Here is a 5,700-nt window from a genome sequence, read left to right on the forward strand (position 1 = left end):
CTTTTTATTATGGCGGTGATGTAAAAAATTTTGAAGGTCTTTTAGCAATCTATTTCTGGGATTAATCAATTCATCTATCCACTGAGCCAACAAGTGGCTTTTTATTATAGCTCTCTATAACTGAAGAAATGTCCTCATAAACTAGTCATTACCAATTGTTTAAAATGTTAGTTTTTAAATATACTTTTAGCAATTTTACACATACTTGAGAGATTTCAATGTAAAAGTAATTTATATTGGTAAATTTGTGTGGATAATAAAATTTTAATTTTAATTGTTCTGGATTTTATCACTTAGTATCTATCCAATCTTCTGAACAGCTTTTCATTAAAGTACAAGGTGAGAAAGTGAGAGCAAGGCAGAAACAAAGTCTTCACAAGACACACACACGTGCACAGTCATACTGAGCCAATTGGGAGATGCTAAATAACCTAAACTGCTCATCTGTAGCATGCGAGATGGAACTGGACTCTCTTTACATTCAAATCACCAGAGTTCAATTAACACTTGCATAGTTTTCATGTACAAACTAACACTGATTTTTTGCTGCGTGCACAAAACTGTTATTAGATTTGTTCACATACAATGCAAAAAACACCTACTGCGATAGCTATGTCTGTTTGCCTGAAACAATTCTCATCCAAGTGGACCAATTTTGTTGAAATTTGACACTTACTCTTAAAGGAAATTTTGTCGGGAGTGTTCATTTTTCATTTGGGATATCTGAGCTACAACAGATGGCACCAATCCATTATCCAACCCACTATATCCTAACTACAAGGTCATGGGGGGGCGGGGTATGGGTCTGCTGGAGCCGATCCCAGCTAACACAGGGTGCAAGGCAGGAAACAAACCCCGGGCAGGGCGCTATATATATATATTTATTTATAAATAGGGGTCATTCAGGAAAAAAGATTGGTTCGTAAATGTGTGTGTGTGTATATATATATTTGGGTTTGAATACATTGGCTTGAACATATACATCCGTTTTAGATATGTATATGTATATGTGTGTGTGTATGTGTGTGTGTGTGTGTGTGTGTGTGTATATGTATATGTATATATATGGGTTCAGATATATACATGGATTGAGATATATACATTGGTTTTGAATACATCTGGTCAGATATATACAGTGCGTTGGTTGAGATGTATGTATGCATAGATCTTTTCTGATATATAAATAGAAATAAATGAACTGAATAGGCAGATAAAAAGAGAAATAATAAGCTATAACAGGAAGTAAGAAATTTTAAGTTCTAATGTGGTTTTCTATATATATGATTTGAGATCGATAATACTCTGTTATACATTGGTTGAGATACATCCGTTCAAAGATATATATTATATATCAGTGTTGAAGTAATGATAGATATATATATATATATTGGGATTTACAGGCAGGCACCCATGTTTAGCATCTCCCTTTCGCTTCATCATTACTTCAACACTGTTGTAATTTTTGTGCATATTTTATACAAATAGCATATGCCTGTCTGTCGCGTTTTGTTTCATATGCCGTCTTGGTTGGGGGTCCTCAATTTCAAAGCACTTTTTTTGCTTTCATTATTTAAAACACTCCTACAGATACCCGCCTTGGCTCATTGTACCTGCCTCACTTGGTCCCTCCTGTCCCACCCGTGACAGATTCTTCTCAAAAGCCGAGTTACTGGAAAGCATTGATCCCAACCGAAGTACGTCCCAATTTTTCACCTCAAGTCATGCTGGTTATCATTAACCGAAAGCTGCCCGGTGATATCTGTTATTCCGTATTGGCAGCACGGCGATCTGCTTCAGCAAGGAACTTAGTTCCATTTGTTGAAAGGTTGTTATGAAGGAAAACACTGAAATAGTGCTGTTTCTTCTGAATGTTTATCAGGGATCAGAATGATCAGAATATCCCTGTTTCACAAATAACTGTTGTTTAACTACACTGTAAAGAATTGCTGTAAATTTACAGTGAGTTTCCTACAGTATTTTCCTGTTTTATTTACACAGTAACATGCTGTAATATTTTAAAGAATGGCTGTACATCTACAGCAAATGGCTGTTTTCAAAACTTAATACAGTAATATACCAAATACAGTAACATACTGTAAACTAGTTAAGGTACAGTAACATACTGTACAAGCAAGGCATTCTGGGATTGGTTTGACTGAGGAAGTAAGAGCGGTGCAAGTTGAGAAGAGGTTTTAGTTCAGAAAACCACATTAGAACTTTTAAAACTTCTTGCGTCCTGTTATGTTATAGCTTATGATTTTATCTTTTCTGCCTATTCAGTTCATTAATTTTTAATACAAAGTATTATTCATTTTGCACTTTCCATTGAGTGAGACCGGGAACAGTGTGTGAGGCGGGAGAATTGAAAGTTCCAGAAACCATTCATTGCCGTTTTGACTTGATGAGCCTCTGTCTCATTTTTTTGTGCTTTTTTTTTTTTTTTTTGTCTGTGAGTGAGTTCGTTAGTTATTTAATTTGGCAATCGTTTCACATCCTCGGCATCTGTGTTTTGTATGTGTGTATAATTTGCATAACTTTGTTAGTTTGTACTTAAAGTATCGAATAGCCTGTATAGGCTAACACAACTGTTTTGCCCAGCTTGTAGTGGAAAGCCATTTCGTCCAGTTAATGCTTAAACAATACCTTAATTTTTAAATTATCACAAAGTACTCTGCATATACATTTTTGCTCAGTGTGTCATTAGACCACGTACATTCATTCTAAAGTAAAATGTCAGTTAGACATCCTGGCATTATAAAATAACAGATGTTACCGTGCACTATCATTTTACATATAAGGACAAAGTGATTTTGCACAAAGTACACAAGTTCCAAACTCTTAACTCGGTAAAGTTTAAAGTTAGTCAAGGCAGTTGTGGCAGCTTAGCTATTTGTTACCAGTTAGTGTCCACTAAGGAACCTGCTTAAAGCAATGAGTTGTTGCATATTTTTCTGACTTAAATAGATTAACTAACTGACATAAAATGCTGCAGCGTCAATTTTGTGATCATGGTTTTGAAACAATATTGCTGTTTTGTCAGCACATTAAAATTTACAGTTATGTTCCTGTTATTTTATAGATCATGTATCCATCTACCTTACAAAAAGTGAATCACGCCAGGAAAACATCTTAGTACATTCCTATTAAACTTTAGAAGCACTGATTTATTATTCAGGAAACAATATAAGGAAACAAAAGCTGAAATCGGAACAAAATATATTCTCTGATTTATTTTCCAATGGCAGATACATTTATGAGAATAGTGTGTTAATACTGATTCAGAATCGTTAGGCTTAATCTTACATGAAGTTGCCAATTGACTTGGATCAAGAAAGCAAAAACCCGAGATTCTTGCTGTTTGTGTCATGCGTGCAATCCTGTTACTTGTCTGTAGGTCAAGCATTGACCACATGTCGTTAGTTTAGCTGTGCAGGATTTTAAATGCTTAGGTCAAGTACCAGAGCAGGAGACAGTGTCGGCTAACACTACATTTGGTGGATCTGTTGCAAATTTTAGCAGGAGTAGCAACTTTTGTAGATATTGTGACTGTCAAACATTCCAGTCACAGAACAGAAATGATGGTGTTTGTATCTGGGAAAATTCAGTCGATTCTCATTCATGGCAATTCCAATGTACAGTACATGTTGTCACAAAAATCTTTCTTGTAGACCAAGGAGTTCACTGATTGACATCACAAAATTTGGGTCACTTATGCATTAATCAAAATAATCTGCCTGCCTTGTGTAGTCTGACTATAATGGTTCTTCGTCATTCTTTTCCAGTACTAGAATGATGTCTGAGTTACAAAAATAGATCAAGCAAACCTTACTGTGAGTAATACCAAACCTACCTGAGGAGCCACTCAATCAGTCAGTTGAGAAATGTGTAGGCTGAGGAGTAGAAGATTTAATGTACGTGAAAGAAGAGGATTTCTTAAGAGTTCATACAACCTGTCCAGTGCCAAACTGTTCAGCGCCTGGAAAGATCATGGTAAGTCTGACAATAAGCTAATTATATTGTTTGTTGTGACACTCTTGAACTGAGATTTCATTACATTTTTCAGAACAAAGAAGCAGCATTTTGGTTCAGTAATTAGTTTGACCTAGGTGGTCTCAAAATTCACCACAAATGCGCTCCTCAGTAAGAAAATGGATGGACTCGCGCTTCAAGCAGATGCGAGTTAAATATTTTTTGAAAATCCTATGCATGATTGCATGCGTGACTTATATGTTGTAATGTCTGCTTGAATGTGTTGTCAATTTTTGTTTTCTTTTACTTCAGGCATTTGCCACTTCAGCAGATGTCCAAGGAACACTCAACTTGCCTTACAGTCCTTGAATTATAATTTTTGGTATGTAGACATGATAGTGCAGATATCTAATTGTACCTGATAAGTTTCTTATGTTTCAGAGTACTCTTTAATGAATGTAATTTTTATTCTTAGGTCAAACTCCAATGCTCACCATCCACTGCTGGTTGCTTAAAGGTCACGTTGTATGTGAGGGAACACAACTCGGCTTTGTCTGTGGCCGTGCTGCTGCGTTTGCTTCATGTTATGATTTCAACCTCCAATATAGGAAGAGACTGCAAGCACCCTTGATTTTGTTCAAAGGTAAAACATTGGTTTATTTTCCATACATACATTTTCATTAAAACTGACTTTCACTTCCATCAGACTTTATTACACACTTCCTGCAAAACGTTTGCACACTCCTCTTAGACACACAGTAAGTTTATTCTCCTTCTCATACCCTATTAAACTTTTGTGACACACTATTAACCATCCTGACACACACCATGATATTTTTTCTATAAATTAAATCGGTTAAAAGTGAGTATTGGCAAATTGTTATGTACTTGAATCTTTTTAAGAGAATGCAAATTGTTGAGAGTGCAGGAACTAAGGAACTGTTTTGAAGATGTGTTTTAGTCATGACAAAGTGAATGATTGATTTTTTTTTTTTTTTTTTAATTTTATAAATAATTAAGTACATGTTTTTTCTTTTTGTCATTTAGATAATATTGACATGAACCCTGAACAAATGTTCAAGGCCATTCAAGGAAAAGCTACATCCAAGAGGACTAGCCAAGTATAACAAGAACACAGTAAACCCCCATTTTTCCTATACACTTTGTAAGATAATGGACTTTGAATGGAATTTGGTCTGAGTTCATCCAAGACCTATTTGCCTAAACTGTCAAAATTTAAAAGTGAACAATTTTGGTCTAACATGGTGTTCATATTCTATAATTTTGGTCTAACATGGTGTTCATATTCTATTATAATGTGAAAGTGAACATTGGTGCTACTTTCAAATTTAGTACTGAATGCTGCACTATATGTTTATTGCCAGTGTTTCCCATCTCTGTTGCAACCATTTGTGTTTATCTGAAATAATGAAAGACTGCTAACAATTAAAAAAACTGGTAATGTAAAAAGCTAATCAAGACCATAAAAATAAATTGTATTGAAATGTTTCAAATGAAGCATTATTTGTTTAATCTGTCAGTAAATACTGCAGTATAATGTCATTATCAATGCTGTAGTGACACTATAAAATGCTATTCACAGCATGACTAATGTAAAGATAGAATACATAATAGAAAATACAGTTCTAACATTTTCTCATGTAATTTTACAGTAAAAATGTCCTTGTAATTTTACAGAAATACTGGCTGCAGAGTTGCCAGCCACTTACT

The 5,700-nt window shown here is 34.8% G+C and overlaps 1 long non-coding RNA gene across 1 annotated transcript; it reads left to right on the top strand.

Annotated features, from left to right (window-relative positions):
- Positions 1–2,484: 2,484 nt before the first annotated feature.
- LOC120539748 lies at positions 2,485–5,183 on the top strand. The gene is made up of 3 exons (XR_005635667.1): positions 2,485–4,351; positions 4,445–4,612; positions 5,017–5,183. It is a non-coding gene; the product is annotated as an uncharacterized LOC120539748 (long non-coding RNA).
- The last annotated feature ends 517 nt before the right edge of the window (positions 5,184–5,700 follow it).

Source organism: Polypterus senegalus, chromosome 11 (assembly GCF_016835505.1).
Source record: "Polypterus senegalus isolate Bchr_013 chromosome 11, ASM1683550v1, whole genome shotgun sequence".
Lineage (NCBI taxonomy): Eukaryota > Metazoa > Chordata > Cladistia > Polypteriformes > Polypteridae > Polypterus > Polypterus senegalus.